This window comes from Sorex araneus, chromosome 6 (genome assembly GCF_027595985.1).
Source record: "Sorex araneus isolate mSorAra2 chromosome 6, mSorAra2.pri, whole genome shotgun sequence".
Lineage (NCBI taxonomy): Eukaryota > Metazoa > Chordata > Mammalia > Eulipotyphla > Soricidae > Sorex > Sorex araneus.
The window spans coordinates 105,372,070-105,382,749 of record NC_073307.1 but is presented as its reverse complement, the minus strand read 5'-3'; the positions used below and the strand labels follow the sequence as shown (position 1 = coordinate 105,382,749).

At 35.6% G+C, this 10,680-nt stretch overlaps 1 pseudogene; it reads right to left on the bottom strand.

Annotated features, from left to right (window-relative positions):
• Positions 1–465: 465 nt before the first annotated feature.
• LOC101541487 (olfactory receptor 52B2-like) lies at positions 466–1,409 on the bottom strand (annotated as a pseudogene).
• Positions 1,410–10,680: the final 9,271 nt, after the last annotated feature.

The window sequence follows — 10,680 nt, the reverse complement described above, 5'->3', positions numbered from 1 at the left end:
TAGTATCTTCTTTTGTGAATGAGGGGGGCTGGATGAGGAGGCTCCACCTTTCTTTCATTTGTAAACAATTTTGTCATTAGCTCATTTTAATTTGTGGTAATGTACCTGTTGAAGGCACATCAAGATGTAAAACTGGAATAGTAGATGAATATGTGATTTTAAAAATAAAAGTAATTTAAAAATAATTTAAAAATAAATTCCACTTTAGTACAAAATAGAAAATTGTTATTAAATACTGAAGCACATTATGGATATTTAAAATAGCTTTTATACCTAGAATATACTAATTTTCACTGAATTATCTATTTCTGAAATGAGCCATACAATATGGAGTAAATACAATTTACTCTATTTAGTAAAATATACATACATGCGGTAATCAGAACTTATCTTAAATGACAACACCTCTTTTCTACAAGAATTTTTTTCCCTTCACCTATAAGAAATCACAAAATCTAATAATCCTCAACAACATTTCCCTTTTGAAGAAAACACAAGGGTCACAGGTTCACGGATCTGTTTGGTCTTTACTCCATAGATAATTGGGTTCATCATGGGAGGAACAAGAATATAAAGATTGGCTAGCAGGATGTGGACATGTTTGGGGATTTTTCGGCCAAAGCGCTGAACTAGGACAGTAAAAGTCGCAGGAAGGTAGAACATGAGCATAACACAGACATGGGAGCCACAGGTGCTGAGTGCTTTCATCCGAGCATCATGGGATGGCATTCTGCTCTCAGAATCAGCCCGTAGGAGATGACTATTGAAACCATATCTAGCACAAAACAGAGAAAAGGCACAGAGATTCCATACCAAATATTGATGGTGATATCAGCACAAGCCAGTTTTGCCAACCCTATATGTTCACAGAATGTATGGGCAATGATATTTGTCTTGCAGAAGGGTAGACGCAGTACAAGGAAGACAATGGGGAAAATAGTCGCAAAACCTCTGAACACAACAATAGCTCCTATTTTGCCAGTGACACCAAGACTAAGAATGGTGGTATATCTCAATGGGTAGCAAATGGCCACAAAGCGGTCAAAAGCCATGGCTAAGAGAATGCCTGACTCCACCATGAAGGCAGAATGCATAAAGAAGAGTTGGGTCACACAACCACCAAAGGAAATGTCTATATCATCAAACCAGAAGATACTGAGGGCTTTGGGTACTGTGGATGTAGAGAGTACCAGATCCCAAAAAGCCAGCATGGAGAGGAAGAGATACATAGGTTCATGAAGACTGCGCTCCACGGCCACCACACAGATCAGCATGCCATTTCCTGACACAGCCACCAAGTACATCAGACAGAAGGGAATGGAGATCCACAGGTGCAGCTCCTTCAGGCCAGGGATGCCAGTGAGGATAAACATATCATAATTGACAGTGGCATTGTTGAGAGTTGTCATTTCTGAATGGTTTTATGCAACACTCTTCACTTATCTGCAGGGAAAAAAAGAAGTAAAGAGCTAGCCCTTCAAATATTTATTAGCTCATTTGGCCAGTATTTATTAGCTCCCAGTAGATTTATACATCTGCAATGTAAAAATCTGAGTTACTGAGCTCCTAGGAAGTTGACTATGGACATATTTGTGTATAGAGTTCTGCTTTATAGAGAAAGATTGAAATCCTTCAAAGAACCAAATCATTCTTTTTTGTTGGGAATTTTCTAACAATGCTCAGGAGACTTGAAATCCCTTTCTAAGGATTCTTAGCTGACTAGGTTGTTGGGTGTGAAGTACTAAGGATGTCACACCTGTCATGTTTGGAGATTACTCCAGCTCTGTGCTAGCATTGCTCCATATGGTGCTCAGGGGACAATGTGTTGCAGGAACTGAACCTGGACTGGTCTGCTTGCATGCTTGCATCCTCTTGAGCTATCTCTTTGGCCCTCAAATGTTAAAACCTGCAATAATGAATTATGTTCTCTGACTAAGCAGTTTAAGACAGAAAAGAAAATTCTGAATCTTTATAAATATACAAATTTACTATAAAAAATTTTATTTTATTTTACTAATAAATAATCTTGTTACCTAGTACGCACACTTATAAACAATTGTTCTATGGCACTCAGAACATCTATTGGTACATACTATATATGTGTATATATGTGCTCAAAATATGTGTATACATGGTGCTCAAAACATCTATTGGTACATACTATATATGTGTATATATGAGTGTATGTGTGTGTGTATGTACAAAGGAAAAGAGATTAAAGCTTATAAGAAAGGAATACTGCATAATATTGGGTTCCAATATATGTAATCCTTGGTAGCAAAAGAGTCTTTTCTTTTTGTCTAGAAAATTATTATTTATTAAATGCAGATGCGTTTTGTTTTAAAGTTTCAATACTGGGTTCATTGGTGGTGGTGAATGGACACTGGTGTAGGGATGGGTTCTCGAACATTGTATGAGGGAAACACAAGCACGAAAATGGGTAAATTTGTAACTGTACCCTCACGGTGACTCACTAATTAAAAAATAAATTAGTTAAAAATTATAAATGTTAATAAAAATATATTTTGCTTCAAAAAAGTTTCAAGAGTGGCATATTTTATTAAATTCTTTTGGGGCATCATGACATAGCAGGTAAATTGCCCTTTTTTTTTTTTTTTTTGCTTTTTGGGTCACACTCGGCAATGCACAGTGGTTACTCTTGGCTCATGCACTCACGAATTAACTGCTGGTGGTGCTAGGGGACTATATGGGATGCTTGGAATTGAACCCAGGTCGGCCTCGTGCAAGGAAAATGCCCTATCCGCTGTGCTATCGCTCCAGCCCCTAAACTGCTCTTTTAAAAGTGTGAGACTAGTTAAATATATGACAAGTACTTTTCCTGACATTTAGGATGAATTCGTACATTAAAGGTTACCAAGATTACTGAAAAACATTGTTTCTATGTTATATTTTTATGAGTACATCTTAAATTAATACTTTAAATTAACATGATCAGAATTAATTAGTTTAAACAAGTCAAAAATACAGATAAAATAGTGCTGCCAAATGTGTAAATTAATGTTTCTGTTTTAAGAAGATGCAAATTTTAAAAAAGTTAAAAAATGGAAATTATAGACAAAATTGGAAACTTCAACAAGCAAGTTTTTTATTTAAACTTAAGGTAGATTTGATAAATTCTTTTTTGGTTTTAATTCCTTAAACTTTTGTGTGTATGTGTACAGGGAAGTGTTTGAATAAAATTAGTCGAAGCTTCTATACCTTAGAGACTAAAGACAAATTTCTATAAATCACTTCTTGCAGGGATTTTATGAAATCCTCAACCTCATGTGAAATGGATTTCATCTCTGGAAAGGGACTATGTAAAGGACACATAGACCCATAAAATTAGACACTTTACAGAAAATTGGAAAAATATTTCTAATCCTTCCATCATAATAAGTAACTTTGAAAATTTAAAAAAGTAGTCATAAAATGCTTTGAGAAAAATATAGGCAAAATGCTGTAGGATTTACCTCAAAGGCATTTTCAATAAAATGATTCTCCTGTAAAGACAATAAAAGTAAAAAAATGGGACTACTTCAAATTAAAAAGCTTCTGTATGACTAAAGTATTGTTGTCTAAAATGAAAAACTACCCATATGAATAGGAGAAAATACTTGCACACAATATACAAAATAAAAGGTAAATATCCAACATATATAAAGCATTCATAAAGTTCAACAATAGTAAATCCAATAACTTCATAAAATATTGGAAAAGAAAATTAACAAAACATTCTCTGAAGAATACACATGGATGACCAGTAGGCACATAAAAGTGGTGTCCAACATCACTATTATCAAGAAAATTATGACAATGAGCTTTCATCTCACACATACCCGAAAGACTAGAAACATTCTGTGTTGGTGGGGATGCAATGAAAAATGAACTCATGAGAACTGTTGGTGGAAATGTTGTCTGGTTCATCCCCAGTGGAAAATATTATGGACAGTTCTAAAAAATGGAGCTCTCATATGAATGACCAATTCCACTTTTCCACTTTTTTGTATTTATATCCAGGACATAAAAACATTCCTCTGAAAGACACGAGCTCATTATATATATATATATATATATATATATATATATGTATGTATATATATATAATGCCATCGTAATAAGTAGCTTTGTGTGTGTATATATATATATATGTATTACTTATACATATACATATATACCCAATAGAATAAAAATGGTAAAATCATGCAATCTATGGCTACATGGATAGAACTGGAGGATCTCACGTTACGTGAAGTAAGTCATAAGGACAGTGATAAATAATGGATGTTATCTCTAATTTGTGGTATATAGAATAATAAAACAAAAATTGACTTCTCATGGCAGGCAAATCCTTAGCTCAATATTACAGAAGCAAAAATGTCAGGGAAGCAGAGAAATTGAGAGGGCAGCAAGAGGCAGTCTAGAAGTAACAGATGGACAACGGTCAGGGACCTTGGGCTTTTCTGTGGTACAGAAGTGAAGTATCTATTTATCTATGTATCTAAACCAGTAGAGCCAACACTTCTATAAGGTGAGATCTAAACTACAACCATTAAATTTTAAAATGTGCCTGAGGCAGAAGAAAACTAGGGTCTTTGGTGGAAGCATATAGACACTGGTGATGGGACTGAAGCTGGAGCATTATATTCCTGAAATTCCATTGTCAAATATGTAAATCACAGTATTAACTTAGGCACAGTGATAAAGTCCATTTTCAATTAATAAAGACAAATAGGGCGTTCGCCTTTCACGCGGCCGACCCGTGTTCGATTCCCCCTCTCAGAGAGCCCGGCAAGCAACTGAGAGTATCGCACCCACACGGCAGAGCCTGGCAAGCTACCTGTGGCATATTCCATATGCCAAAAACGATAACAATAAGTCTCACAATGAGAGATGTTACTGGTGCCCACTCGAACAAATTGGTGAGCAACGAGATGACAGTGACAGTGACAGAAATATTGTTTATTTTATGTAGAATACATGTTTGCTTAATTACTTTTATTTGTAGGTTTATTATTTTTTGTTACATGGAAGAAATTTTTAAAAAGCTTATACTTTGTGTTGGGGAGTTAGCACAGGGGTTAGAGTGCACAGAGACTCTATCTCCAATACCGCATAGCCTCCCATGCCATGTTTGGCAGTGAAGACCACAAGCACTCCTTCGTATGGTGGATCTGGTAGTCCCTGGCACCACAAGGCCTGAGCAATGCTGCATCCTTGTGCCCTAGTAATGAACCTCCTGCCTGGGTGCTGAGTATTACCAGGAGTGGGCCCTGGTCTCCTATTCACCTCTTAGGAGGCCAAAAATAAGGCTGTGCTTGATGTCATTGTTGAATAAGAGCAATCCTGTGTTCATATGTATATATTACCTATTGTAATACTTTACAACATATAGATTGTTTGAAGTTATCTTCATAGGCTATCCGGTAGATAAAGCACAGTGTAATTCAATAGTATATCATCTTGGCAGTGAACTAATATTATCTTGGTATTTCATTTTTATAGATCTGTCAATCTCTATTTTTACTGGGGAAATATTTAATATATTTTTCTATTGTTAAATATGTGGCAAAAATTTTATGAAATTGGGTTTTATTATAGAAAATGTTATAAGAAGTTATTCTTTAATATATACATGTGAATTTATTTGGAAGGAGCACACCTGTGGTACTAAGAGTTTACTCCTGGCTCACCTCTCAGAGATCATTTCTGACATACTAGGGATACTATATGTGGTACTAGGTTTGAACTCAGAACAGCAATGGAAATAGAAGCTTTACCTGCTTTATTCTTTCTCTGGATCAAAAGTTACTTAATTATTATCTTTTTCTTCTGAGTAATTTACCTATTATTGCTTCTCATTGATAGTAATATAATGGTTGTGTGAGCCATGTTCATGAGGCATTTGAAATTTTCCTTCGAATTTTCAATACAAACCAGAGAGTTTGGTACTAGTAAAATTACTTGAAATGTTCTTTGATGCTGTGCATTTGTATAACAAAAGTAAAAAGTTGTTTTTACTAAAGAAAAGGGGTTTAAAAAATGGAAATAAATTTATGTAATAAAAAATAAATCTATGTATATGTAGAGAGCTATTCTTCATAGTAAGATTTCTCCTTAACATCATTGAAAGAAAGATAGAAGATTTTACTTTGTTGGCCTAATTAATAACATCTTAAATGTGGTTTCTCAAGCTTTTTAAATAAAGATGTTGTTTTCAAGAGCCTGGCTGTCATAGACAGACAACCAAGGAGTCAGAGCATGACCTAGATGCTCACAGAGGATACATTTGAGAGAGACCCAAAGAATCCCTAACTTGAACACAAATAAAGACTTCCTTTCCCCAGACCACTCACGTAGGCACATTTCGTATATATATATCTATATCTATCCATGTATGTATATATATAATTTTTTGTGTGTGGGGGGGAACCTCCAAGCTATGCTTAGGATGTCATTCTCAGTTTTTTTACCAATTAAGCAGATAGTTCAATGCACAACCCTCAGCAGCCCTGGGCTGCCAAGAAATGATGATTGGGAGGCCACATGGTGATGGATATTGAACTGAGGTCAGCCACATGCACACAGCTGAATAATTGTATTATCTCACTGGTTCATAAATATTGGAATCTTATCTTGGTTAGTTAAAAGGACAAAACATTTTTACAATGGACTGTTTAAAGTCTGTCTTTTTTCAGGGCCTCAGAAAAGCTGGAATACTCATTCCACTGTTATGGTCAGTAGGCAATAGAATGAGAAAATCACTACTGCACAATATCACCAGGAAAGGTTTGTTGTAAGTACAGGAGTGGACATGACTCCTGAGAAAGAACAATAGAAAGCTGGACCTAGAGGTAGGCGGAACTTGCTACAGTGGTCACAGGGAGAAGAGAAAATGATAAAAAAAAAAAAAAGTAGTCAGGAAAATGAACTCTAGAAAAAAAATTACTTACCTCGTGCAGTCACAGAATTGGGCAATTGCGATTGAGATGGGTACTGTCACTGCTGTATATCTCTATGTACAAGGACCCTGAAAATGTTCCACGTATCAACTGGCTCAGTCACCTGCGTGCATTCCCTCACCCACGAAAGGGAAAATTCCCACTGCACAAAGACACAATGAGCCCAGGATTCATTTATTACTCCTAGAATGTCCCCAGTGAGTGACCTCCGGGACTTGGTTCTTGGACTTACATCCAGCAAAACTGCAGACAGGGACCTATGACTCAAAAGAAAAAAAAAAGAATGTAAAAGAAAAACAAAACAAAACACCAAAATCAAATCCACTCAATACCATTGTTGCTTCACTACCTTGGATCAGATTGTCTCCACAGAGATACCTAGGTATCAAAATTGAAGAAAATATCTAAAACCATAAGAGTGAGTGCCTCCAGTTTGCATTTTAGAGATACAATAGCCTCATCCTACATTCAACTATGAACCATGGAGGGAAACTTAGTTTATCCCCCAGTTTTTTGCGCATATGTAACTATCATTATTTCTTTTGTACTATTTTGGAAGTTCTTAAACTATTTCTCCCTCTTAAGCTTTATTTCAAGTACTATTAATACTATCAATCACTGTCTCATTGTACCACTGTCATCCTGTTGTTCGTTGATTTACTCAAGCGGGCACCATAGCATCTCTATTTCTCCCAGCCCTGAGATTTAACATCTCCATCCTCCCAGCCTCTCCTTACTCATCTTTCCCAATGATTGGAGGCTCTTCTAGGGTCACGGGAATGAGACCTATCATTACTGTTTTTATATAGTATTTTATAAGTACTACTCATGTGATAATATGAGAAATAATAAAATAATTACTACTCATGTGATGATATATTACTATTATATGGTTTGTTGCCTACTGTCTGAACTCCATCAAATATGGTGCGGTAATTATGAAAAATAGGTAGGAAGTGTCTTATAATGTGTCACACGGTTGCTTTGGAACTACCAATATTTATAATTAGCGTACTATTAATATGAATACTATTGATACTACTTAAACTATTTCTCCCTCTTAAGCTTTATTCCAAATCTTTTTTCCAGAGAATGAATGGCAGATAAAATAAAATCTTCAAATGTGCCAATTTTATTCTACCGCACTTAAAAGTAAAACTTTTCATCATCTCCTTAATCTTTTAGGTTTCAGCATAAGAACCAGCAACTAGCAATGCACAGGTCTAAAAAATTTCTAATCTCACCTGTCCAACTTTTCAGCCACATTCACAGTTCTGCTCATAACAAGGTACAGATAATTTTTTATCTCTCACTATGTTTTCATGTACTATTCACATTTGAGATAATATCCCTCTATGTAGCATCTTTCTATTTGCATGGTTTGCTCACAATTCTGTTTTTTCCTTCAAACTACAGCTCCACTTTAAATTTCTGTCCTTTTAATCATACTAGCACCCTCCTTGGCTCATAAATCCTGGTACTATTAAGGTCTTATGTGTTTCCCCCAGTAATCTATTATCTCTTTGAAAACACGTAAAATTGCCTCAGCCATATCTGTATAATAACACATGTTATACATTAATTAGAAATAATAAAATAAGTACTACTCATGTGATATCCAAAAAAATGGTCAAATGGCACTATCTGTATGTCACATCACAACCAAACTTAAGAATTTATGAGAATGATAAAATCTCCACATACATGTGAGAAGTTTGCATCTTGAAGATTTAATATATGTTTATATTTCATTAAAAGGGGGATATTGGTTTTAGTAAATTTAGCCAGAATTAATTCTTTTTATGTATTCATCAAATTAACTGAGTTGCCATGAGATATACAGTTACTAAATTGTTCATGTTTGGGTTTCAGTCATACAATGTCTAAACACGCATCCCTTCAGTAAATAAACTTTACAGACACTACGAGCGTTGACTCTTCCTATCTCAAACCCCAGCCACAGGAAAATGCAAGGCCAATGAGCCTTGCTAATCATTAGGGATGCTGTTTTTCCTGGCAGCAGCTCACTTCCATCACAGCCAGGTCTTGGGGCCTTTCTCTGCACAAGCCGAGCAGCTTATAGATGGTCAGGGAGCTGTGCCAGGAAGAACTCCAACAATATACTTTATTTTTCATTTTTCATTTTTTTTTTTGGGTCACACCTGGCGATGCACAGGGGTTACTTCTGGCTCTGCACTCATGAATTACTCCTGGCAGTGCTCAGGGGATCATTCGGGATGCTGGGAATCGAACCCGGGTCAGCTGCATGCAAGGCAAACACCCTACCCGCTGTGCTATCACTCCAGCCCCTACACTTTATTCATTTTTAGCTTAGAGCAAACACCTTTCAAATATCTTTTACAAAGAGTATTTTCCATCCTTTTCCAAAATAACTAACTGCCTTTACCAGTCACAATTCTTTCTCCATGATTAGTTTAAACAAAAATCTAGTAAGTTTTTTAATAATTAGTAATTTTTTAAATAAGGTGGTAATTTTAAAAATAATGCTTCAAAAAACACTTCAAAGGATTGGGTACTCCATGTGTGGAGGCACTGTATAGTATTTGTCAATTTTGCCAAAGAGATATTAGAGGGATTAAGGCACCATACTGAGTTCCTGGTATCTAGCATAGGATCTTGCTTCTAGTATGTGCTCAATATGTATGTTCTGTTTAATGTTTGAATATGTGATTACAAGAATTAATGAGGGATATACTGCTTGCTTACCTGTGCAGTTTCATTTCCTATCACTTGATTAAATGTATCTGGGCCTCCTAAGTAGTACACATTTCTCTGCACATCATATCTACTTACAGTTCTAAGTGTTAGCATATAATTTGCTTGGACACAAAGGTTTACTCAGTGTCTTCTATTGTTAAGAGTGAACAAATGTTTACTCTATATTTTCTTTATATGTCATTTGAATTATTTTAATTTCCTCTAAATAAGTAATATTCAAGACTGAAGACAATCTATTCAAGTTAATCTATTGTTCAATATCTTAAAAAAATTTTTATTGTATATAATCACCATGATATAGATCATTACAAAGCTGTTTCATGATTAAATTTCAGTCATACAATGTTTCAACATCCATCCTTCCACAGGTGTATAATGTCCCTAGTTTCCCTCCTTCCCTACCGAACCTGCCACTATGGCAGGTACCTTACTTCTCTCTGTCTCTGTCTCTGTCTCTGTCTCTCTGTCTGTCTGTCTGTCTGTCTCTCTCTCCTAGGCATTAAGGTGCTTAATAACTTTTTCTCTAGGATATAACATTACTTTTCAACAATTCTGATGTATTTCTTTGTGTTTTTTATAATTTTCATTCTGTACCACAATTTTATTCCTTTTTTAATATAACTTATTTATTTTTGTTTTGTTTGTTTTTCTTTTTGGGTCACACCTGGCGATGCTCAGGGGTTACTCCTAGATCTGCACTCAGGAATCACTCCTGGTGGTGCTCGGGGGACCATATGGGATGCTGGGAATCATTCCTAGGTCGGTGGTGTGCAAGGCAAACACCCAACCTGCTGTGCTATCGCTCCAGCCCCCAATTTTGTGTCTTAGACCTTTGACCGTACGTTATGTCCTCAAGTGGATACAAAAGATATTTATCAGCTAAATATTTAGCATCTAGCTTAATCCAAATGTAATAAATTGCTAGTTTTAGTAATTTTGGGAAGTACAAAAATGATCTTGAAATATTTTTATAGATACC